This window comes from Panulirus ornatus, chromosome 20 (genome assembly GCF_036320965.1).
Source record: "Panulirus ornatus isolate Po-2019 chromosome 20, ASM3632096v1, whole genome shotgun sequence".
NCBI classification, from domain to species: Eukaryota; Metazoa; Arthropoda; class Malacostraca; order Decapoda; family Palinuridae; genus Panulirus; species Panulirus ornatus.
In genome coordinates this window covers 1,580,001-1,607,857 of record NC_092243.1, presented here as the reverse complement: position 1 = coordinate 1,607,857, position 27,857 = coordinate 1,580,001, and the positions used below count along the sequence as shown (strand labels likewise).

Below are 27,857 nucleotides of genomic sequence, written 5' to 3'. Positions count from 1 at the left end.
ACTAAATCTTCTTAACAAGTTGCACCATTGTCCTCATTTCACAAGATCAGTGGGAATAAAAATTCTCGTCAACATTGCTTGTTAAAATTCTCTTTAAGACTCTCTTGTCAGACTTTGTTGGCAACTGTTGCAAAACTTGTGTAATTATGAAGAAGTGGGAGCTAGCTGTTGTTGTTGTTGTTGTTGTTGTTGTAGCTGAGATACATGGAGTGGGTGCCATCTCTCGCTGCAGCTGAGAAATCTGGAATGGGAGCTACCACTTACTGCAGCTGAGAAATATAAAGTGGGGGCTAACCTCTTATTGTAGCTTAGATATATAAGGTGGTAGCTATTTGTTGTTGTAGCTGAGAAATGTAGAGTGGTAACTACTTCTTGTTAGTGCTGAGAAATATGGAATAGGATTTCTTTGTTGTGACGCTGTTGTAGCTGAGAAATATTAAAGATTGGGTGTTTTCTGTTGTTGCAGGACGACTAACACCTGTTGATTCGGAGCACTTGTGAAGTACAATCGTACTCAGAGCTTAGTTTCAACGTATTATGGGTATGCTTGTATCTTGCCGTCGGCAAGTGGTTCAAACGTGAGCACAGGATGTGTTGAAAAGCACAATACTTGGACATTTTTGTTTCCTGGGATACTGATATCACTTTTACAGAGCAGTAGAGATATGGGCAAGACATCTTTCACCTCCACTATTTTCAACATATATTACTGCTTGAGTGCGGCATTGTTTTGAGATCAACATTCACCTGCGGCGATCAGTTGCTGTCTGCATGAGTAGCATTATGTTTGTTTACCCTGAAATGACCAAAGATGACACATGCATTAGCAATAGCATAATATTTATTCAGGGAGCTTCGGATGCCTCCGGTGCAGAAGCCTTCGATGATGGCGGGACACAGATCAAAGCCTCTGAAACTGCTATTACTGCCCACACTAAACAAGGGGGATCAACGTGATAACCCACAGCGACCACGAGAGCGAGAGCCCCTCACAGTAATCCAGAACGTGACGCTACTGACATGAGAATAGTGTCATTGTGTTCGGTTGGTTGTAATTAAAGCTAAACACTGGGCGTTCCCCTGCAGGAGAGTAAGGTCGCCCGGACGTGTGGCTCTCTTGCCGCCGCTGCCGGCTCCTTCTTCCTTCATCCCTGCGGGTCACCCACACGTGTACGTCCCTTCCTTTGGCTCCTCCTTCCTCCCTTTCTTCCTTTTCAAGTCCATTCAGACGCATGATTTTGTGGCAGACTCCTTAATTATCTCCTTTCGTCCATCCTCCAGCCCCATCTTCCCCATCCAACAACATCTCCCCACTGCACCGTCCGACCTTCCTTATAACATCACCACACTGTCTCCTTTCCACATAACATCTCTCACTCATAACAACCCTAACATACGTCCACTCTCTAAGCACCCTCTCCATTCACTTTTTTTTCCACCACAGTATATTCCCTATCAACTGTCACGCAACCTCTCTTGTCTCATATCATAAGGTGCTCCCCGCTGTACTGCTCTTGCTAAAAAAAGGCTCCCCAACACAGCTGCTCCTCACATCATCCTTCCAACAGGATCTTTACAGCACCTCACCATCGAAGTACAACTTCCCCAAACGTTTGTGACTCTATTATGAGTGAATAAGGAGCTTTTAACAGATGCTGTCTCACAAACTGGGGTATTTATGTAAGGCAATGTGAGAGGTGTAGAGAGGAAGATAAGTTCTACGTACCTGGTGTAATGTGGGAGGAGTGTTGTGAGGGCTACACAGTGGGAGTGGTATGATGTGGTATACACGGTGGGAGGGATAGTGGCGTGGGCCACGCAGTAGGTAGATGTAGAATATTGTGTCGCAACCAGTGACTATCATCGAGACAGGCATGTACCCACTGAATAACTCACCATCTGACATTTTCCCACAATACTTCATTGCTACTCAAACTCTCATCAAACAGCTGCCCCTCAGAGCGAGTCCCCGCCAGACGGTTGCCCACAAAATAGCTTATATGTCACTGCCATTCACATACGTCCTCAACAGACAACTCCTTCTTGGTCTTGAGCTTAGTGTTATTCCCAGGTCTCCTGCTCAGGACAGTTCCCAAGGAAACAAACCCTCCGGTGGTGTAGCTCCTAACCAAACTCCTTTCCCTTAGGGTTGATCCTGTCTTGACAGACCGCAGGTCCGTCTGCTGAGAGTCCCTAAAGAGAATTCTTCCATCCCTCCTCTCTGAGGCTCTCTACCTACCATGAGCAAGATGAAAAAAATCCACCTCACAGAACAACTCCTCACTGCACAACATCCTATCTGATGATTCCCCTTCTTTTGGATCCCTCCTGAGACATATCTTGGGCCCACCAAGAAGACGTATTCACCTGCTTTACATATCCGTCTTGGAATAACTTTCGGAAATAGAAATACTTTTAGCTGCAGATGTCGCTCATGTGTTAGTGTGTTGTGTCTTCCAAAGTTATCTAAGAGAGTTTGAAAAGACGTGTGTAGAATCACAGAAGGGAATGAACGAACTATAGATATAACGAATTATTGTATAGCAATTATATAAGACGCAGTGATATACTGGGAAGTATGTGAACGTCTGAGAACAACCAGATACCATTTTTGGGAGGATGGGGAAGTCAACCATGTCCAACTCAGTTTACAACGCTTGACACATGTTACTTACAGATGCACAGACAGACACGTTCCACAGCGTTCCATTTGGAGTCTCATGAATACTATATTCCACAAGGAGCATCTGGTCAGGCTGGCTGGCGTATGTTACCCCGAGACGTATATCTTTACCCAGTATAATGTTAGCTTACTCGAAGGAATATTAAGAAAACCCTATCTGTACTATGGCCATGAGTATGACTGGAATGGTCGAGGACGATTGACCTCAGTCTTGAGTGTGGATAGATCTCCTATGTTATCTTATGGAAACCCCGGATGCAACATATCCGATACGTTTTATTAGCTTTCCCCGGCAAATATGGAGATAAAGAGGCATTTGCAGGCAGCTAGCGTGCAGCTATGCTACGTGCTTGATGCCATGCGACGGTAATAACAGCGCCGCGATCTGTTGTCGGTGGAAAGGTCACGCACAGCTCGCATACCTCCCAAGTAAGAACAACAAAAAGTTTAATACAAAGAAAACATCTCCGAAGGAAGCCAGACACAAGCAATGGCCGCCACCCGGACAGGAAGCCTATTGCTGAACAATGTTTACGACGACACATCTACCACATGCAGAGGTCTAGATCTCCAGACCAAGACGTCCCAACTACTGTGGTGCCCAAATATCTAAAGTTATTCCTATCTATTCCTCATGGATGATATATGTAAGGCAGTGATGGTAGGAACTCATCTGTACCATCTTCAATTCTTACTGTATCACTTCCACACTTTTCGTCTAGTCAAGACTCTTCAGCTACCTGCACTTGATATCAAGAACATCTACCTAACTCTCAGTCATCCTTAACTCACTTATGCCTTGCCTGCCTGATCTTCCCCTGTGTCTCCCACACGACAGGAGCAACTGGAGGTGTAGAGGCGGTCATGTCACATCATCCTCGGTCCCTTATACACCACCTGAACACACTGGTCCTCCGGACCCTCACCAGCCACCACCTGGACCTCATCTAACTACTACCTTCTTGTCCTTGAGTTGCAGCAATCATCCCTCACCAGGTATGCAGACCACTGCGAGAACTGCCTCACACCAACCACTGTACACGTCATCAGTAACCAGTTATCTCTGTGCTAACCTCCACATTTACATATGTGTACAGACTCTATGTTCAACACCCGTCATTCTACAGCCCCTTCGTCCCTCTCTCCCAAACCCTTCAGTGTTGCATATATTTTCTGGGTATGTTTTCTACCTTTGACCGCAGTTAGTTCTGAAAGTCAATGATTATCATTATTATTATCATTATGATTATCATCATTATCATTATCAATATTATTATCATTATCATCATTATTATTATCATTATTATCATTATTATTATTATCAATATTATTATTATTATTATTATTATTATTATTATCATTATTATGATTATTATTATTATTATTATTGTTATTATTATTATTATTACTATTATTAGTATTATTATCATATTATCATCATCATCATCATCATCATCATTAAACTATTATTATCATCATTATTATCAATATTAATATCATTACTATTCTAATGTTACTAATATCATTATCATTATCATCATGTTCATTATTATCATTATCGTTATCATTAACATTATCATCATTACTATTATCATTATTATCATCACTTTTTTTATTGTTATACATACATACTTGATATAAACTGGATTGTAAGTATGTGCAGACTCATAAACTGGATTGTAAGTATGTGCAGACTCATAAACTGGATTGTAAGTATGTGCAGACTCATAAACTGGATTGTAAGTATGTGCAGACTCATAAACTGGATTGTAAGTATGTGCAGACTCATAAAAGTAAAGATGGTAAATATTTACAAGAAATGGGTCGACACGAGTTTAAACCTCTCTCTAGTAACGCTCACGCACACACGCACACACACACGCACACACACACACACGCACACACACACACACACACACACACACACACACACACACGCACACACACACACACATGCAAATACATCCAGGAACGACAGCAATTCGACGCAAATATTTCCCGCCTCGTGAGGAATTTAATAAAAGTCTTGGAATATATGTAAGGCAGAAGGTTATGTAAACATAAATAGTGTGGCGAGGCGTTCTGTCTCGTGGGAAAAATTGGCCAGACGTGTCCTGGTGTGAGGCTGGTGGGGGGGGAGGGAGGGGGGGGGTGTTTGTGTCCTGGCCAGACGTGTCCTGGTGTGAGGCTGGTGGTGGAGGGTCCTAGCCAGACGTGTCCTGGTCCGAGGGTAAGCAGGCATGTGGTCTGAACACATTGTGTACATTGCACATCTGCCCTCACCAGTATGACCGGGTCTTCCCAGTACCGCCTGGTCCTCCCAGTGTTGCCTTACTTTTCTGAAAATTTCTGACGTCTGAGTTTTTAGACGTTGCCGGTGCACCACTGTAACCTTTCTTGAGGTTCTTGGCAGTGCTTGACCTCAGACCTTAATTGCAGATTATGGCCAGATTCCACAATTTTCCGTTGCACAGATTTATAGTTCAGATTTCATGGAGATGATGGGTTGTCGGTCATGAATCGCGCATGGGCCAGCTCGGGTTCGAATCCTGGGTGCTGCATTCGACACACGGCCAACTCATCTCTTCATCCTCCACTTGTGGCTGGTTGAGAAGTGGGTACCTGGCTTTGGATGCTCCTTATCTGGTATCAAAAGAAGTATATTCACTTTTCTTTTCGAGTATCTACTTTACCTAAGGGATTATATATATATATATATATATATATATATATATATATATATATTGAGTGGGAGAAGTATAAAAGAAAGAGACAGGAGGTCAAGAGAAAGGTGCAAGAGGTGAAAAAAAGGGCAAATGAGAGTTGGGGTGAGAGACTATCAGTAAATTTTAGGGAGAATAAAAAGATGTTCTGGAAGGAGGTAAATAAAGTGCGTAAGACAAGGGAGCAAATGGGAACCTCAGTAAAGGGCGTAAATGGGGAGGTGATAACAAGTAGTGGTGATGTGAGAAGGAGATGGAATGAGTATTTTGAAGGTTTGTTGAATGTGTCTGATGACAGAGTGGCAGATATAGGGTGTTTTGGTCGAGGTGGTGTGCAAAGTGAGAGGGTTAGGGAAAATGATTTGGTAAACAGAGAAGAGGTAGTAAAAGCTTTGCGGAAGATGAAAGCCGGCAAGGCAGCAGGTTTGGATGGTATTGCAGTGGAATTTATTAAAAAAGGGGGTGACTGTATTGTTGACTGGTTGGTAAGGTTATTTAATGTATGTATGACTCATGGTGAGGTGCCTGAGGATTGGCGGAATGCTTGCATAGTGCCGTTGTACAAAGGCAAAGGGGATAAGAGTGAGTGCTCAAATTACAGAGGTATAAGTTTGTTGAGTATTCCTGGTAAATTATATGGGAGGGTATTGATTGAGAGGGTGAAGGCATGTACAGAGCATCAGATTGGGGAAGAGCAGTGTGGTTTCAGAAGTGGTAGAGGATGTGTGGATCAGGTGTTTGCTTTGAAGAATGTATGTGAGAAATACTTAGAAAAGCAAATGGATTTGTATGTAGCATTTATGGATCTGGAGAAGGCATATGATAGAGTTGATAGAGATGCTCTGTGGAAGGTATTAAGAATATATGGTGTGGGAGGCAAGTTGTTAGAAGCAGTGAAAAGTTTTTATCGAGGATGTAAGGCATGTGTACGTGTAGGAAGAGAGGAAAGTGATTGGTTCTCAGTGAATGTAGGTTTGCGGCAGGGGTGTGTGATGTCTCCATGGTTGTTTAATTTGTTTATGGATGGGGTTGTTAGGGAGGTAAATGCAAGAGTTTTGGAAAGAGGGGCAAGTATGAAGTCTGTTGGGGATGAGAGAGCTTGGGAAGTGAGTCAGTTGTTGTTCGCTGATGATACAGCGCTGGTGGCGGATTCATGTGAGAAACTGCAGAAGCTGGTGACGGAGTTTGGTAAAGTGTGTGGAAGAAGAAAGTTAAGAGTAAATGTCAATAAGAGCAAGGTTATTAGGTACAGTAGGGTTGAGGGTCAAGTCATTTGGGAGGTGAGTTTGAATGGTGAGAGGCTGGAGGAAGTGAAGTGTTTTAGATATCTGGGAGTGGATCTGTCAGCGGATGGAACCATGGAAGCGGAAGTGGATCATAGGGTGGGGGAGGGGGCGAAAATTTTGGGAGCCTTGAAAAATGTGTGGAAGTCGAGAACATTATCCCGGAAAGCAAAAATGGGTATGTTTGAAGGAATAGTAGTTCCAACAATGTTGTATGGTTGCGAGGCGTGGGCTATGGATAGAGTTGTGCGCAGGAGGATGGATGTGCTGGAAATGAGATGTTTGAGGACAATGTGTGGTGTGAGGTGGTTTGATCGAGTAAGTAACGTAAGGGTATGAGAGATGTGTGGAAATAAAAAGAGCGTGGTTGAGAGAGCAGAAGAGGGTGTTTTGAAATGGTTTGGGCACATGGAGAGAATGAGTGAGGAAAGATTGACCAAGAGGATATATGTGTCGGAGGTGGAGGGAACGAGGAGAAGAGGGAGACCAAATTGGAGGTGGAAAGATGGAGTGAAAAGGATTTTGTGTGATCGGGGCCTGAACATGCAGGAGGGTGAAAGGAGGGCAAGGAATAGAGTGAATTGGAGCGATGTGGTATACAGGGGTTGACGTGATGTCAGTGGATTGAATCAAGGCATGTGAAGCGTCTGGGGTAAACCATGGAAGGCTGTGTAGGTATGTATATTTGCGTGTGTGGACGTGTGTATGTACATGTGTATGGGGGGGGTTGGGCCATTTCTTTCGTCTGTTTCCTTGCGCTACCTCGCAAACGCGGGAGACAGCGACAAAGTATAAAAAAAAAAAAAAAAATATATATATATATATATATATATATATATATATATATATATATATATATATATATATATATATATATATATTCTTACGCGTCTTCCTCCTATGATTTTTTCTAGTAATTATTCATATTATTCATCTATCTTCTGTTCCTTGTTTTCCTAATATGTCTCGTTTTCCTTCTTCGACATTCTATGTATCCCGCATCGCCACCTATTTTCACCCTCTTCTCTCCACCTTCTCCTGTCTTTTTCTCTTTTTCTATCACCATTTTCAGAATATTTATGTGTCAAGCTCTTCACCTTTCCCTATATCTACTCCTCTTCCCTTCCAACATTCGTAGACGCGTGTTTTCTATTTGCCTGAATATCTATCAGCTGTGTTCTTCATTCACCTGATCTTTGTCTCATCTCCCCATCTGGTCATCCACTCGCCTCACTCTCCTGGAGGATCTCGCGTCTACGAGAAATGTTCTAAGAGGAACACATTCCTACATGTTGTACCCTGGTTTGTAAACGTCCTCATCAATCATAATTTCTTTCCAGTTGTCTTTTTGACACAAGTAATTGGCCTTCCTCTCATAATTGTGCCTTTGTTATTGCCGCAAGGTGCCAGGTGCACGGTGGATGCCGGTGATGACATTTTGTTGCTGTATGTGTACAACAGCACATGTGGATATATTCATACATTATGTGTACATACATGCATACCGGTACATATGTGTATGCATACTGTTCATATATATATGCTACGTCAGGTGCATAGTAGATTTCATCAAGGCAATGCTAGACACAGGTGCATGACCCCATGTTGCGTTCCTCCCACAAACAAAAAATCACACATATCCAAACACTCACATGCATACATACGACACACATGATACGTGCATACATACGACACACAGGGTATATGCATATGGAAATCATGAACACCCAGTTTTCATACAATGCACCTTAATGCTTGCTAACTCAATAACACAGTCATGTGTTCACACACACACACACACACACACACACACACACACGCACACACACACACACACACACACACACACACACCACACACACACACACACGTATATTCAAACTAAGGTACAGACAGTCACACACATACATATACACACATATACTCATTTATAGATATGCATACAAACGTGTACGCATTTTAAAGGGAAGTTGTATTTACGAATGTTGTTAACTCTAAAGATTAAAATGCAAATTCAATTACATTTTCCATTTTCAGTCCACTTCATCCCGTCTGGAGTCAAATTGAACAAAATGTGAGGTGAAGCCGAGTCGAGTCGCATTACAACACAGTCATTAATTTTCGCTTCTCTTATTCCTTACTGAACCTCCTTAAGGTTTCATTCCGACTATGGTATTGTCCTGCTCTGTTTGACGTCTCCGTTGCCTTACCTAGAACTCTGGTTGTGTCAACAACTGGTCCCTGTTCTGTATGGAGCCTCTCCTGCTCTACTTAAATCTGTGGCCGAGTCAACAAAGCTGATTCCTGTTCTGTATGGCGTCTCTCTTGCACTACTCAAAGCTCTGGCCGAGTCCAGAACTGTCCACAACGGTCTACTGTGGTGTCCCTCTCCTCCCGGTCATTATCACGTCACAAGGAGTACTACCTACCAGTATGACCCCAGCTGACATGACTCAGTTTTTCGTGAGGATTCCTCCTCTTCCCTCATACCAGTAGTGTTCAGCGGTACGTTGTCAGTCAACACCTCATTTACGATTCATGTGTGAGAGTCCGACGTCTCGATGCCTTGCAGCAGTGTGACTCCAGGGACACGTCCTGTACCAGCCCCATTCTTCTACTTCTCAGGCATTAATTCTCTTACATGACTTTATGTCGGGAGAGGGAAGCCCATTTTTTCTCCAATTTTCTTCCTTCTTTTGTCTTTTAAATAGCTGTAACGAGGTACTATTGCGTGAACCTAAGACGATCGATCTTGAACTTTTCAGAAGTTCCTTGGCTAACAAGATCCCCAGACCGATTTCTCATTTTTTTCAGATTTAGTTTTTCGTTCTGATCTTGAAAGGTCAAAGTACCGGCCTGATCATTTCTAACTTATGCTATAAATCTTTTTGAGAATTAGGTCGATCACTATTCTCACAAAATATAAACGGACAAACATCTATATGCTCTCACATGTGTCAACATCTCTAAATTTTCTCTAACCTCTAAGATAGATCCGTCAGTAACAACACTGATAAAAGTATAAAAGAAAACACGTGATTATCAGTCACTCAGCTCATTTGTTTCACAATAACACACACTCCTCTGCCATTATGATCCTGTATCAAGTATATTCATCCATTCCACATCCATCCCTCTTTTCACAAGCCTATCCCATTCACTCCCACGCCCAAACACCATCCCTCTTCCCACACGCTCATCCCATGCCATTCCTCCTCCCAACTTCAACTCTGGACCTTAGAGTTCCTTGATCTCATTGGGACGTGGCGAAAATTGCGACCTCACAGATAAAACCTGAAAGTGCAATTGCAAAAGTTTGATGATTCGAGTCGTCTTAGCGACGGTTTCTTCTCCACTGATGATGCTGATAAAGACTGCAGCTCATATTTTACGAGATGGGACGGGGAGAGAGAGAGAGAGAGAGAGAGAGAGAGAGAGAGAGAGAGAGAGAGAGAGAGAGAGAGAGAGAGAGAGAGTCTATAGACTCTTTATTCTGTGTTGAACTTAAAAAAAAGATTGAGTAGACTCACAAAACTACAAACTACAGAAAGATATATTTGAACCCTCGGTCTCAAACTACTAACAAAGGTACAAAGATTCCATTTGTTACATGAGATGCTAGAGTGTGACAGTAGGATAACACTGGGCAGAAACTATGATATATTTTTACTGCTTTTCTTTTTCGCACAACGTACATACAGCTTTCAGTCTAGACGTGTTAATGTTTGACTGGATATTTACGGTACGTACAGATAGGCGTGAGTTTATGACAAGAGGAATTCAAAAATTCTTTTTTGCCTTTACAAAGAAGAGGTATACAAACTTCCCCACCTTCGCTGAGAAGTTCGGAGAAAATTTGGTTGCTTGGTAAAAACTCCTCTTGTGGTTGAATCACCAATTGTGGTTTGTTAGAATTTGTTCAGCTGCCAAAAAACAATAAACGACAGCAACATAAGACTACATTCCACCTTTGGTATACAAACTAGAGATGCAGGTTGCATGATTATCTTCTGGTTGTTTACTTTAAAAGGATAAATGATCAGGAAGTGTTACGTAGGTGCGCTAAGTGTGAGGAAACAACAAGTGCGAGGGAACAATAGGTATGAGATACATCATGTATGAGGTGACACCTAGTGGGAATGCACCAGGTGTGAGGGGACACTAAGTGTGAGGAACACTATGCATGATGACCCAAGATGACGTGTATCGCGAGGGGTCCCAGCCCTGACCTTCTTCAACCCAGGTGGAGTGGGGAGGACTCTCTCTCAAGGATGAGGAGACAAGAGCCCTCAGGCTTCCAGGGCAGGTGTCTGACCAGTTTATCACAGAGACTTAAACGAGACTAAACAATAACTTTCTTTTTTGTTTTCATAAAGAAAAGAAATACGGGAGACTATGAGTGGTCGGACGAGAGCTCAGAGTCGATAATGATTTCCAATTGTCGAGGTTCTGTTCTTTTTATCCGCGGATTGTGGCGGGATACGTTGTTCTGGGGAACAATACCTGCTATCGATGTATTGGCCTTCTATAAACGACGTCCTGAGGTCGAGGAAGTTTCCTGGTGGTGCAGGTCGACGGTCGCCTGGATGGATAGGTCGGTTAGGGTGGTCGCACACCCGGAAGTGGGTTGGGATCGTTTATGTAAGCGAGTTGTTAAGGTTGGCTGGGTAGGTTAGGCGTGGAGGTTGGCAGGATAGGTTAACTGGTGAGATAGACGAAACAGCCGGCCACTTCACTGGGTAGGGTAGGGGACCGAGCTGAAAGAGGTGGCCGAGGTAACAAAGACATGACTGATAAGAACTACCGTTCAAAGAGTCCTAGTGATGTAGATTCACTTCATCCCTCGTGACCTGCCTCGCATACGGTCGTGAATAATTCCCGTGCTGACACGACCGTCGTGGCTATACAGGCGTTCGTGACTCATAATATGACAATAATCCCAGCCCGAGTCCTCCCGGCACCCTCGTAATGGTAAGGTTCTTCGATCTTGGTAAGACTGTGGTATTACCCACACTTCTCTTCCATACTACTTCAGGACATCTAATATTGTATACATATATATATATATATATATATATATATATATATATATATATATATATATACTGTTTCTTTCCCTTTTGTCTATGCGTTGTATGTATAATGTAAGCGTGAGTGATGCGCTTGTGTGTGTGTATGTGTGTGTGTGGAGCCATCATGTGGGGATCATGTGCCTCAGCCGCGGCGTCCTGCCTTCTAAGCCACGCCACACAACAGACAAAACACACAAGAGAATGTTTTGTCGACAGTATAGTAGAGTACCTCCTCTCTTGATGATGGAGACCAGATATGAGATGACGTTGTTGAAGACTAACACGACTCCACATCGTTAGGGACAAGACTAACTAACGTGTTTCCATTTCGCTAAAGGCAAGATCAACATATCATATCATTTTGCTATAAACGAAACTAACACGTTGCTGCTCCCTTAACACAAGGCTAATTTGTCACCACTTCGTTGATAAGGTTGGAATGCCACGCATGAAGCTACCGTAACACCTCTTCGTTCCGCAAAAATCCAGCAGTTCTACTCTTTATAAGAAAAAGGTTTAACATCAAAACTTTCTCCAGTTCCAATGATCCTTGACGCGTGGCGGGGGAGTCAAGGCGTAGCCCCAAACGACATTACTTTGTACCTCTTTTTGGGCTCCTTCCAGGAGTTTCCAGGTCATTATCCAACACTTCCAAGTCTTTTTCTGACGATTTTTCGCGTCGTGAGACCAATGCCTTCCAGAGAGCAATTCGTCATGACGAAAATACCTCAAAGAAATAAGGCTAGGCGAGGGTCCATCTTGTTTATTGCGCCCCAAGTGCGCCCCTTCACACGCAAACTGATTTAAGAGTTAAAGAAGAAATATCAGACTCCATCATCCTTCGCTGTCCAGATGATCTTGGTTTCCAGAGTCTCTCTCTCTCTCTCTCTCTCTCTCTCTCTCTCTCTCTCTCTCTCTCTCTCTCTCTCTCTCTCTTAAACATGAAATAATCTGTTCTTAATTACAGGACATCATGGCCCCAAACAACTTTCAACTCCAGATTCTTATTGAGCATGAGAAATTCGTCCTCATGCTGAGGTTTTCAAGGAAATATATTAGCCTAAGTAAATCTCAAAATTTGCAGGTAATGATTCTGGGCATCTTTTGCTCCCCAATGATAATTTTTTCTAATTGAAATATAACGAAAGGCTTTATACTCCAAATGGTCATAATTTTCCCTAGATCACCTGATACCCAATAAATTGGAAACTAATTATGAAATAATCTTTGAAACATGAAATAATTCAAATGCTTGATTGTAGGACTTGATGTAACCCAAACAGCACTTCATCCCGAAATTCTTGTTGAGCATGAAAAGTAGTTCTTATGTTGAGGTTTACAGGGAAATCTATTAACCTAAGAAAATACCGTAAACTGAAGGTAATATAGTTCGTAATCTTTTTTTCGAAAACCTTTTGTTTTATTATTTCTGACTTGAAATGATCTTGGGTAATATCTCCTCATGTTACTCCAGATCGACAGATACCCAGTTAATCCGAAACTAATCATCAAAAATCTTTGAAACATGGAATCCCTTAAATGCTTAATTACAGGACTTAATATCTCCCAAGGAATATTTCACTTCAAGATTCTTATTGAGAATGAAAAATGGTTCTTATACTGAGATTTTCAAGGAAATCTGTTAACCTGAGAATATTCTAAAAATTGCAGGAAATGGCTCTTTGGTTTTTTCCCAAAAGCTTTTTGTATTAAAACTGAAATATAACATAATGGAAAGGTTCTGTACTTGAAACGATCATGGGAACTCATTCTTTCCCTACACCTGAAAGCTTTGGAAATCTCTACAGTCTCGTGTCTTTCTTTGCAACTAAGACTTGGCACATATTCAGAGACAGGTTTTTAACTTCCTCCAAAATTCGTTAATGTTTTGCATTGTCACTTCATTTTTTCCTTTCGTAATGCTTTCTATATCCTAAGTAAGGCCCGGCCCTGATGTAGACTTTCGTGCATGACTGGAGTCTTCAACGTGTATATATAATGGCAGTGGTGGAGCATTTGTGGTGGAGGTCGTGGAGAGGTGAGGTGATTGATGGTGGAATGGCGAGTTGTTGCTGGTGGAGTGGTAAGGAGGCAATTTTGAGTGATGGTGAACGTTGGTGATCGGCGGTGGTGGTAGCGATGATAGTGAAGAGCAGAATTAGTGAAGAAAATACTGAGTGGTCATGGAAAACAGAAACTTTACCAGTGACGTCTACTAGGCTGCCATTCTCAAAGAGGATATCCGCGAGACAATGCCAAGCCACATTGACCTGATGTATCAGATAGAATCAACGCCAGAATTTTTCTCACGTGAGGAAATGAACGAGGGGATACTGAGGAACATCGTCAAGGAGAGTCAGTAAGAAGTCGCGTAGCTTCAACCAATTTCTTGCAGAATCCTCGAGCAAAGATTAAAAGATTTTGACTTCCGAGAAAGGCAAGTTCACAAGAGAGATGCCAACAGCTGGGAAAAACCCGTAACTTGGAGAGAAAACTTTCCGTAGTGCAGTTCTTGAGTGGCTCTCTAGGGTGGAGGTGAGTGTGCTGCAGAGTGGAGTTGAATGTACCGTAGGGTGGAGGTGGGTGTGCTGCACACACGCACACAACCTCAGGCTGGCCACACTCGCCTCCACACCACATCCCATCATCCGCCCGGGCGCACGCTGCCTCCTGAGATTCATGGTTCAGGGCAACGCAGGTAAGCCATTTAAAGATAACCTGCCAATACTTGAGGGAAGTCTGTGATCAACTTAAGATATCAGGAGGTTGAGGATATTTGTGGTCTTTCCTGGGAAGGACTCTGAGGGAACGACTAAAGTGAGATATATAGGTTTAAATCTCTGACTGACCTTTACTTATATATATACACAGGAACCTTTCTGGTGTTACCAGACTCCGCCTGCTCGAGGTTACACCACGAGTGAAAAGTCATCATGGGTGGGGCTGTATCACTAGGAGTACAGTCTCGTTATAGAGCTTCTCACTCCAAAGGAGCCTACGTTTCCCTGCTTCTGAATGCAGTGCTGCCTTGGGCTGCAGAAGCCTTCAGAAAGGTCCTGGGTAACACCAGAACTCATTCATGGACATCTGTCTTCGGGTGATCATTTATGTATAATCTATCGTGATGTTTGTCGGGCACTGCGTACCTACGAAGACTGTTGATGGCCATGACCATATAACGTATTCCATACACCGACAACACCCGATCATTCGTACGTACGTACGTACGTACGTCAGCTGCATCACCCACACAGCTGCATCACGACACAAAGCCGCCTCTGCTCCGCTGGCAGTCTGCTGCTGGTGACTCGCTGGGACGGGGTGGGGTAAGGGGGAGGGGGCCACACTCGCCAAGACTGAGCCAATCAGACTGGAGTTGGGGTAAAAACCAGCAGTGTAAAGATGAATTGGGATGAATTGGAGCGAAGGTGAGTGAAAAAAAAAACGAGAATATTAACTAAAAGAAAGAAAAAGACGCAGGAAAAGAGAAGGCCAACGATAGCCGACTGAAGTGAAAATATTCACTGAACAGATAAGTTTTTTTTCAAAATGATGTGACGGAAAACTTAAGAAAAGCAGTAAATTTTTTTCTATTCTCGTAAATTCTCTCCTCTTGCCTTTGATCTCTCTCCCTCACTTCCCCTCTCTCTCTCTCTCTCTCTCTCTCTCCAGGTGGTAGGCAGCCACCGACCAGATAGATATACCACCGGTGCTGCCCGCCTGAGCGGCGGGAGGGTTAGTCACGGCTGCGCAGAGATAGCACTTCAATGGCTGTCAAATCTCGCTCCTTTGTCCTAGGTAACTGTCTTTATTTCCTACGTCACCCTTAAATGGGCTGCTGGTTTTCCGTCCACAAACACACAATCTCTTCGTCTCACACAAAACATTTGACAACACGCAATTCACATGACTCGCTTTCCATAACCGTAGATTTTCCAGTGAAGCAGTGAGAGAAGACAGAAGAAAACTGAACTTCAGGTAAGAATATGAACAATATTAGGTAGATATGGAAACAATCAGGGAAGTTTTGCTGAAAAGAAAGGACGTGTGAGGGGCAGGAATGAGGAAGTGGGAGGTACGAGGAGGAGGATGGATGGAGAAGCGCAGGTGGCAACCGATGGAAATCTTGTTGCGTATTAGATGATGATGGTAAGAATATGGGGATGAGGTTGAGCACAAGGATCTACGAGGATGACGTGATGGTTAAGAGTGAGGCACAGAGAGTGAGAGGTGGCGGTACGGTACACAGTAGACATGAACAATACATCGTTGGTGTACTTACATGCTCTTAGTGAGGATCAGGGATGAGATTTTGAATATCATCTTCGTGTCGTAGACGCAAATGGAGAATACACTTCACTTTAGGTCTGTAAAAAAGAAAGACAACGTTTGAGAGAAGGGATGGTACAGCGAGAGAGCGGTGCAACATCTCTCTACAGATCACATGTATCACCACTGATGGAGGGCAGTGGAGGACACTATTGACGCAATGGTTGCAACACTGACAAAGGTATGGATAATGAAAGGTACATTATAAACACGATCTTATGATGTATATGATACAAGGTTACAGGTGATCTAGAAGTGGTCAAGCAAATTATAAGGAAAGAAGACAAATGAGAAGAATGAAACGATTGACATGAATTTATGGGCTTAGCATCATTATCGGAAAGATAATTCAAGAATTATGTTGTCTGTATTTTCTTGATTTACTGGCAAACTTTTAGTGAAGATTTGGTTGTATACAGAGTGCCTCAGGAGCACAATTCTTGGTAAGAAGTGACTCGAGGCTGTTGGTGTTGTCAAGCTGTGAGTGGTGTCATGTTGAGAGCTTAACTTCTGACAACAGTAGCAGACGATAAGCAGATGGCTTCAGGGGAGGAGAGGGGTAAGGTATGGCATCTTTATAATGTCAGAAAAATATCATATTTTCATGGATGGTCTGATGAGAGACAACTTGTTTCATACATATACAATAGAAGTGGATAAGTTTTGACGGAAGACAATGGGGACTGATGGATCTTATAGAAGAACTCTAGAAATGCATATCCCACACTTACTAAACTCTTTTAGTAATTTTGGAAGTGATTATGTGAAAAATATATATTTTTTTTGGAAAAAGAAACAAAACGATTGTGTTTACAGAGCGAAGGAAAATACATTACGAAGAGACTCAGAAAATTGAATTATCTGGAAACATGTTTAGTGTAGACGGATCTATGAAGGACGAGACAACTGTAGGAGTATTGAAAGGCACAGAAATTACCAAAGGCGTGAGAAGAGTTATGTGGGAGGGAACATGTGGATGAAGGGTGGCCGGCAGTGTGTGTGTGTGTGTGTGTGTGTGTGTGTGTGTGTGTGTGTGTGTGTGTGCGAGCGCGCGCGCTCCACACAGCAATAACTTAAGGATGTAGCACAGGTCTCATGCAGGAGGGAGACAGACTAAGGGAGATTTGTTCCCTGAAAACCACACATGAAAGATAGATATTGTTGGTACACTAGGCACGGAGTAGTCCAGATGTCTCTTGTATCAAAGATGGCGTGAAAAAGGATCTGCGAAGGAGAACCTGAGTTGTACAGGATGCTTGCAGGCCATCTGAGTGAGGTATGGCAGGAGGCAGACGTGAGCCACAGGACAGTAGGAACGTAAAGAGGATATTCCCCTTTAAGAATGTGGAGAAACACGTCACCTACATGAAATGATCACCTGCTGGGTGTGTACAGGTATGGTGCTTGAAGCTTTCATTCGTAAAATAAATCCTAAAATGATATACATACATACATATATATATATATATATATATATATATATATATATATATATATATATATATATATATATATATATATATATATTTATATTCTTTAACACTATTAGGAATTAAGTGCTGTGTCCGAATTCTCAACAATATATCAAAGTTAGAGAGAAATTATTCCTGTTAAAAACTTTTAATACAATAATAGAAAGTCAATTAGGAAGAATCCATTTTCGAAATGAGGTTTATCACTCACAATAGCTAATTAGAATTTCCAATAGACGTCCAAGCATGCCTGCGGGCGTGCAGGCATGCTTGGACGTGCAGGCATGCTTGGACGTGCAGGCATGCTTGGACGTGCAGGCATGCCTGCAGAAAAATTAATCATCATCACAAAAGTAATGTCTATCATTCTTTTCCGACCATTTCATTGATCACACACACACACACACACACACACACACACACACACACAGACACAGACACAGACACACACACACACAGACACAGACACAGACACACACACACACACACACACATATATATATATATATATATATATATATATATATATATATATATATATATATATATATATATATATATATATATATCATCTCTGTCTTTTACAGCGAACGAGGGAAACAACACCGTAAATTTTCCTAGTCACTTACGTTTTTTAAGTTAACATGATAACTCCTTCTGTAGCTTTCCTGGTGTAATATGATTTACGCAGTTGATCACATATCTGACATTAATTGAATTCTTTACTACAAGTCTTAACGCTAAAAACTTCAGGGTAAAAGGGAATTCTAGGAATGATGAAAGGTATCAGTATCGATGTCTTTTTTAGATGTGAACACAGCATTTCCGAGAGAAGATCACACAATAGAAATAAAAGAAGAAATAAGAGATGCTTGCTGAGGTTGACAGAAATAACATTTTTGTTCAGCCATGCTGGTGACGTGTGGGAAGCACTGTGGCCTCTGTATGACATGCAAACACTCGGGATGGACCCTACCAGCTTCAGCTATTATTTCTCCTAGCGCTCTCGCATCATCGTCACTCTGTTGTTGTACATTCACTCACCTTTCTCACACACACTCTTGTCCGTGTTTGTCTCACGTATTTTCGTTTTGAGTTTGCTTGTTACCTCTGAACTCCCACACTGATCTACAGAGGAATACCAAGAAAGTCAAACAGTAGCAGATCACGGGGTTACCACAGTCTCTCCATTGTGTCTTCTAGCAAGTGTTGCAAAGACAACCGTTGTTTTGTAAGTACATTTCTGTGTCTGTAAACATGTAATCTGAGAACGCACATCAATGTATTGGCTGATGTATATCATATAAGTAGTTGGTCTCACCTATTTCAACACTTGTGTATAAGCGGTTTTAATTCTTCTAACTATATATATATATATATATATATATATATATATATATATATATATATATATATATATATATATATATATATATATATATATATGTATATATATATATATATATCCTTACATCACCCTCGTCCCATATATACCTGTCTTGAAATTTGGTTCGCGTGTCCCTAGCTTGCATCAGAACTCGCTAATACCCACACAGGAGAATCCTGAAATATATCCTGAGATCCTCAGCTTTCCTTTCATTAATCTTTCCAAAACTCCAGCATTTTGTCTGCCTCAGATGTTTCTATCAGATATCCCAACCTCCTCGCCACATCTTAAGTAAATGATTTATGGTTTCTCTTTCTCAGGTAAAGATACATTTCTTTTTATGATTCTTTTATTCATACAGATAAATCTTCAATATATCTGTACTCTGTCATGCTCTTTTATCCCTGTGTTAAACTCTGGCAATATCTCTTTTTTCTGCAGGATCTTTGTATTTTCTACAAACTTCCTCTGTGATGCACCTCCACCACCAGCCAACTCCTCCCTCTTTTTCAACCGTCCACCATCTCCTCCCCTCACCTCCACCCCTCGCATTCTCTCCCTCCGCCCCAACTTCCCCTCCTGCCTTCCACCGCTTCCCTCAGCCATCTCCCCCGAACTCCTTAACTCCTCCATCACCGGACCTGAGCAAGAACACCCATCCAGTGGTTGGGCTGCACTTCTTACCTTAAACCCAAATTACCGTTCGATCTCCTGCTTCCTCGTCAGCCGCGTTGGGTCCTGCGCCGCCCAGCGACGCCACCAGTCACTCTGTCGAAGAAGTCAAGACCAAGTTTGTCACTCCAGAGCCGTGGGTTGCTTTCAGGTTTTGTCAGGGGGACAAGAGAGTCGGGCCAGGGTAAGGAAGGGTATGGGTGGTTCTAGACTAACTTATAGTTACATTGTAAAATGATATCTGTTCAAATTACGTCATTAAACCTATAAGTGTCACTACAGACCTACCATCACACACAAACACACTGGCCTACATCACACACAAAGCACCAGTGTGGAATCCACACGAGAAGCTACAAGCACTTGACCTCACCTCGCACGGCAGCAGCAGCACTAGGATACACAGCCACTACTGGCAAGAATAGTGAAGTGTAAGGACGGGCGACCCAGTGGATGAAAGTTGTTTGTAATTGCAGAGTGAGTGGGACTAGTGAGGAACGAGCCTAACGACCTGATTGCTCGTAATACCAGTCGTTACATGTGTCTCTGGTTTTCCTCTGTGTGACGCCTCACGTCTGCCACACGTCAACAGACGCTACACAGTCCTGCACGGGAAAAGGAATGAATCAGAAAGATAGATTGTAACGACTTAAAAATGATTCAGAGAGTTATATAAACACGTAAGGATGTATACAATTACGTGCGTGTGAAGAAGTGAAAGAACAGCAGTGGGTCTTGTTACCTCCTGTTCTGAGGGTGGAGCTGAACCCTCCTCCAGCTGCTGCTCAGTAACATCTCTCAAATGTTAAAGAAATTATGTTTCAGAAAGCTTCAGTTTAGGAGTTTGTTTGTTGTTTTTACGGCATGGTGTAATGACGCAGTTTAAAAATGTTTTGTGGAAGTAAAGCGTTGGTAGTACATTCCTCTGTATCTCAATCAAATGTTTACATTGTTTGCAACAAATAAATATAAACTTTTAACGAAACACTGCCGGGCAAAATTTATGTGCAAATTTAACATCTCATCTCGTCGTGATTTTGCTTCGTGATAATGTTTGTCATCCCGACAGGAACGTCCGGAAAAAACATAGACGATAAAACTTTACTGTGTTGACACAGAGAAGACTCAAGCCTTTGTCTTGACACTATTATCCAAAAGATCATTTACGACTAAGATATAGAATGAGCTAAAGATACTGGCACATATATATATATATATATATATATTCTGTATTGTACACCAAACAGTAGTTCGTATTTTGTAACGATATATGTGATGAGTTACAGATCTGACTCCATTTCTGTCAGTTGCCAGGGGCAGCCAGGAAGCAGCTGTAGCTCCCACTGTATCCTTGCATTACACACTTCCACACGTAACATTTCCTCTTAATCTCTCATGTAAACCCCTGACATTGTATGGAAATATTTTGCTTCACAATGGCACTATTAGTTCACTCAAACAATGAATCTCTATTTTGCTGCGTTCTCCAGTCACTAGAATTCAGATTTTTTGTTATTTGTTAAGACTTCTTCATGTAAACTGTCACAAAATTACTTCCAATCTAATGCTGAAAAAAGGTAATCTTTTAAGGTATAAAGGTTTTCCCAAATCATCATTAGTACGAATGATTTTTATTGTACAGGAACTTGTTTGTATTTTTCATAATAAGTTGTATGCGAGCATGTCAATTTGTACCAGCGAGCAGTAATGATGTATTGCCTAACAACGCAAACATATGTACTGATTCAATAATGATTGAAATTTCATTATCATCAGTTGTGATTATTTTGTCACCTGGTAATGGCGGGTTTAGTTAATGAGTGTAAAGCACAGGTGAGTAAACATGTTGTTTTAGGCATTTATCTCGCTTCACATACAGGTACCCTTGTGGCTGGTGAGTTATGTTAGCTCTGCCTTACACACGATTGTATACTCATGAATGATAACTGAGTCTCTCTTGAGTCATGACTGGTAAGTGAATCGCAAGCAAGTTTACTCATTCAACAATCTACTTATTCCTTCCTTGGGTTATCACTGGTAGAGTCTACGTTCTGTGCAGATGTGCTTGCATGCCTCGAGGAAATGTTCAAGCTGTTCACATATGAATGCCGGCTGGCGCTTTGTATTGATGTCATTTCACATCAGACCTCCGTGGGAATGCTTTGCCAAGATCAAGAAGCAATTGGATACATACGTATCAGCGCGAGACGCATCAACCTGGTTGTATGAGTTGCATACAAATGGTAATTATTAACATGTTACTTATGCTCGGCCTGCACGTAGCCTGGCTTAATGTACCATACGGTAGCTCGCAGGATGTGACGCGTGAGCCGTACCACAGCTTAACTCTGACCTCTGGGGTTATGATAACCTTGTTAGTGGAAGGATTATTTCCCTTCTCGCCACTTGCCATAAGGACCTTCTCCAGGGATGGGTAACCTCGAGAGTGACGTCACGGAACAATAATGAGGCTTTAGAAACAACTGCTGAAGAACTGAAGAAATTACATTGTTCTTCAGTTCATGTAAAGTGGTAATGATTACTCTTCGTTACGACGACCGTGAAAACCCAAGGCGAAAAATAATGAATCTATTCTGGTCAACAATTCAGACCATACAGGTTAAGAACCTATAAAACAGATGATGATCTTTTGTTCTTGTAGAAGAGCGTAATACTTGGGTTATGATAATCATTTAACATGTAGAGGGAAACTGTTTATAGCTTTAATCGTTTCCTCTGACGTGGACACAGCGTCCCTGTCAACAATATGAGTCAGGAATTTCAATTAAATGTCAACTGCTTTACATCATTTCTAAATCGACCGATACAGGTCGGTGAGCATGGCTTGTGGCAACCTTTCAAAGAGTTACTGTCAAGTTCGCAATGTACATCATGTGATCCATTATGCGACATATCTAACTACATGAGGGCTGTAGAGACGTAGGCCTGTAAGGTAATGAAGGTAATGGGGAATCTCCTCAATGGTAATGGTATGTGGCTGGAGTGACACTTCATATCATGTCCTCATGGTAAAGTGATATGATGGCGACCTCTCACACGTCGTCTGTCATGAGTGTTTACTCAAAACCTTTAACCCTGCTGCTGCCTGAGTCAGACTAGCAGGGATATTACTGTACAGCTGTGTGTGTATGTGTGTGTGTGCGTGTGTGTTTTCGTGTGTGTGTGTGTGTGTGTGTGTGTGTGTGTGTGTGTGTATGTGTGTGTGTGCGTGTGTGTTTTCGTGTGTGTGTGTGTGTGTGTGTGTGTGTGCGTGTGTGTGTGTGTGTGTGTGTGTGTGTGTGTGTGTATGTGTGTGTGTGTGTGTGTGTGTGTGTGTGTGTGTGTAATCAGTCTACAAAGAAAAAAATACACGGTCTCCATGTACCCTCCCTTTTCGAGTTAAGATAACGAGGAAGCCCCGAGATGAACTGCTAAGGTAACTTATATAGCTGATTAACCTGTTCTAATTAGGTTATCTAAAATGACTCCTTACGAGCGAGGGAGATAATGGGTAGAGGAACATACCAGGCGTGTAGGCCTACTCCACCCTACAGGTAACGTGAGGAACTGAACGTCTTACACCTGAGTTCCTCACCAAGAGAGGCAACCAAATCTTGAACTCATGTAATTAATTAACCAGATTCCTCTCTGGAACCTGAGAGGCTTTAGCTCCTCCCTCGAGCTCTAATTGACCAACTCTTTTTTTTTTTTGTTTCCAAAATAGAAATGTATCATCTGGAAGTATCTGGAGGCTGCCTTCTGATGAGAATGAATGATGTGTGACTCTAACATATACTATACAGGGTAACACCACACACACACACACACACACACACACACACACACACACACACACACACGCATACACGCACACACATACAAACACACACACACTCACACACACACACACACACACACACACACACACACACACACACAAACACACACACACACAAAATGTCAAAAAGCGAATGAATTTTGCAGTGTAGAGTAGAAAAGATACAAGTTAAACTCCAGCGAACCATATAGAATATTTGTTAAGAAGCTGGATCTTCTGGCAGGACAAAAGGGGAGACCATATCGATGGAGTTCAGGTTACCTTGATACAAGAGAACAAAGGAAATATGTCAGAGGAGCCGTGTCGCAATGGGTGAAGGTCGGGAGCAGAGTGCCGCAGGGATGTATTGTAGGACCACTGCTCTTATCAATCCATGTAAATGACCTGTTGGAAATATTGGACTTCTACCTGAATATGTCTGTATGATGCCAGTTATGAAAGAGACAAGAGCGAGTAGTATTGCATCCACCTACGAGGGAACATAGTCAAGATACAAAGTTGTTCTGACATCTAATTAATGAAATTCATTTCGAGTAGATGGAAGGTAATGAGGATGGGAGACAGAGCATGAAGGCCTCAGTATGAATGATGTGTAGCAGGGAAGAAGCTGCAGTTATCTCCATGTGAGGAAACATCTATGTAGGGGAAAGTATTTATCAAGCTTTTACATCTTACATAAGGCCAAAAATACAATAAACTTCTGAAGTTTAGTCATTGCATTTACAGAAGCACAAAGGATTAACAGCGAAGGTCTTGAGGAAGGCAACAAAAAGGGGCACTACAATCAAGAAATCTAATTTACAAGGAAGGGTTAAAGATCTTAATCTGTTCCCAGTGGAAATGAAAGAGGAGTAACCGGCAACCTGATGACAGACATTAAGTTTTGAATCCAACAGGATAATGTCGCAGCAGTGAACTGTTCTTCGAAGAATGCAAGATAAAAACAACCAGAGAACATACCATAAACTTAAGCATGAAACATGTTAATGAAAATATACGAAGTTCTTTAATAGTATAAGAGAGGAGGATGAGTGGAATAAACTGAACGAGGATGTGGTAAATCCCAGTAGCGCACAGAAGTTCAAAAAAGGTTGAACCATTATTGTTTAGAAAGTTCAAGAGACGGGCGTCACAAGAATAAACTCCCTGTCTTACAATACTAATGAGTAAGTGAATTATAGACACACATGCGGGCACACATTCAGAGAGAGAGAGAGAGAGAGAGAGAGAGAGAGAGAGAGAGAGAGAGAGAGAGAGAGAGAAAGGGTAACTTCAGGGAGATGGATCAGAATATTCAACTGGGTAAGCGAGGGTGGAGGAGCTATTGGCGTGCTCAAGGGCGTCCCATCTGGGAAGGTTCCCACTTAAGCCAATCATTAGGCCAAGGGAAGCAGCGCTCTACATATGTCGACTGCTCTGACTTGGACTCACCCTACGCGCCATGTCGTGTACGTGGGGGGGAGGGGGGATAACCACTTGGTTTAGTCATGAGCATGAGAGCCAGTTCAGCTGAAGGTCTTCATGCGTTAAAGTTTGCCATACCAGACGCCTGGATGATCATCTTTAAGCACTGGTATGGGAGGGTTTCTGAGGCGTGGAGGGACGCAATCAGCTTATTTCGTTTAACTCCACGAGGCGTCATATTCAGTGGATGTATCGTCGTGCTCAGGGATCGTACCGTCGTGCTCAGGGATCGTACCGTCGTGGTCAAGGGTCGTATCGTCGTGTTCAGAGATCATACCGTCGTGTTCAGGGATCGTACCGTCGTGTTCAGGGATCGTACCGTCGTGGTCAAGGGTCGTATCGTCGTGTTCAGAGATCATACCGTCGTGTTCAGGGATCGTACCGTCGTGCTCAGGGATCGTACCGTCGTGGTCAAGGGTCGTATCGTCGTGTTCAGGGATCGTACCGTCGTGTTCAGGGATCGTACCGTCGTGGTCAAGGGTCGTATCGTCGTGTTTAAGAGATTAACCATTACCTCTGCTGGAGGTATGGAAACGTAATTAACTGGTTTATGAAATATGATCACAGGATGAAACGGCATTAATTAACTACGTAGCTAGCGACCTCCTCCTATTGGTCCTGTCAGCTAACAGACAAGCCAATTCGCCACGTCTCTCACCAGTTTACTTCTTTGTTTATTTCTCATATTATGTGTCCGACTCCATCAAAGTGACCATTGGGCAGCCGTTTGACAATAAGCTCCTGGCTCTCGACAGAGAGGTGAGGCTTTATTATGTGGAACTGACGAACGAGCAGATCTAAGAACTACGGCAGGCTGTGCTGGGGCAACAACATTCACTGACGTAAGCAACATTTCTGCTGAAAATGAAAACACAAGGATGAACCAAGTGTTGCCAGTGGGAGAAGATACCTAACTTGAGCTGGGTTTTATAGCAGCTCTAGCGGGATACACTACCCGGATATTAAAGATCTTTTTACTCTAAGAAAAATGTGATGTCATGGGAAATGACACTAAAGATATGTAAATACTATTCTTCTACGATATCTTGTCCTATTAAAGGAACGATAATATTCTCAGTGAGAAAGATGAGGTTGTTTACTCTGCCAGCGAGTAAGGGTAAAGCCGAAGTCAGAATTTAGTGAGAGTAACCGGACACCTTGTTTTGAAGCTCTGACCTGGAAATTTCACGACTTAATGAAATCAAAACAAATGAGGTGCGCGGTAAAGGGGTGAACACAATAGGCGCTCGGTACCTCCTTATATGTAAAATATACGATGATTCTTATCCTCAGATCATTGATAACATCATAACAGGGAAGTGGAAGGATTTTGCAAAACAAAAATGGGTTATTTGAGAGATGCGAGTTTATAAATTGTGGATCCTATGCTTGTGAATATCATGAGGATAAAAATTTGATATAGATACAATCACCATATTGTATAAACTTTCATCTAAGAGATAATACATGAAACAGTTCATACCTTATGATTTTAACTGACTTTGAACTACAAGACATTAATCTAGATATATTAAAGGGCTTCATAAATAACCAGATTAAAATATAGAATTCAGGGGAGGTGCACGAACGTTTTAAAAGAAGTCGGATAGAAGCGTCGGATGTCTGGTACCTTCGCGTGTCTCTCCTGGGTTAGTGTGGGCTTGAACTTAGTTTACCAAAGAACTGACGTAAATTTTGAACTGGTTTTTCCATACCTCAGTGCGTTACGTGTTTGAAGTAGAACAGCTTCTGCGGGACTACCTTCAGTGAGGATTGTTTAAATGGTCTACTTTTCAGTGATATGTTATCAATGGAACGAAGGAGAAAGATACAGCCATGCTTAGCTGCTTCCTCGGTCACGTTAGGTACTACGGAGTTAATGGTCGGTTTATGGCGTCGTTATGTCGGGATGTACGCTGAAGCAGACATGTCAGACATTTAAAATGATCTCTCCAGCTAATTCGCATAGGATTATATGGAAATAACATCGCTGATTATAAACAGACGCAACAATTCTACCCCAGGCACACACAAGCCAGGTGACCTTCTCGCCTCAGCTGGCTATCTCAGGTTGAGCTGGTTGAAGTGACTTGCAGTCCAAACACTTCAAGCTGAGCTCGTTCATGGTCGAGGTGTCTAAGCTAAACACTTTCAGCTAAGCTGGTTGAGGTCGCGGCCAAAGTCAGATTTGATTCTGTGTAACACCATTTCTTTTTATTGTCACGACTTACCAAACACAAGGATCCTGGCCTTCCTACGTTAGGGTTCACTGAACACTACACTACGTGCAGGTGTGTGTGTGTGTGTGTGTGTGTGTGTGTGTGTGTGTGTGTGATGTATGTGCAGTAAACGTGCCATCTGTGGGCCGAGCAAGGGACGAGGGAGAGATCAGAGTAAACCATTGACTAGTACGTGAGGCTTAGTTGTTGACGGCGGACTCTGGCTTCGGTACATTGCATGCGACGGATAGAAAATGGATGTAAACAGTTAAGGTCGATGTACGTATGTTTCTAACACTACCTGGCGAAGACAGGAGGAAAAAATAAGCGTAGATGAATGAACAGATGCATAAATATTTTCGCCATTGTGATGTATGTAGCAGAGGCAAAAGTTCTCCCAATCTATCTATTTCTCTATCTATCTATCTATCTATCTATCTACATATATGATGCTTCTGCGGGTTGTGGTGCAAATGTAGATGATTTAAAAATTATATCAAATCGCAATTAACATCTACCCTAAATCATAATTACTTCAGTGATTTCCAAAATGAATGTCGTCTTTCAATTTGTGAGTTGTTAGGAAGCACTCAACTGTATGACGCATCGGGATGGCTTGAAAATTTGAAAGAGAGAGAGAGAGAGAGAGAGAGAGAGAGAGAGAGAGAGAGAGAGAGAGAGAGAGAGAGAGAGAGAGAATAGTGAATGATTTCTA

General features: G+C 42.3%; 1 long non-coding RNA gene across 1 annotated transcript in view; it reads right to left on the bottom strand.

The window, feature by feature from the left end:
* Positions 1-628: 628 nt before the first annotated feature.
* LOC139755768 (uncharacterized) overlaps positions 629-27,857 on the bottom strand; it is a 189,266-nt gene continuing 162,037 nt past the window's right edge. The window contains exons 2-5 of the long non-coding RNA XR_011714158.1: positions 19,995-20,226; positions 19,634-19,717; positions 16,044-16,128; positions 629-796 (exon numbers count right to left, since the gene is read on the bottom strand). This is a non-coding gene — a long non-coding RNA (uncharacterized lncRNA). The remainder of the gene's footprint in view (positions 797-16,043; positions 16,129-19,633; positions 19,718-19,994; positions 20,227-27,857) is intronic.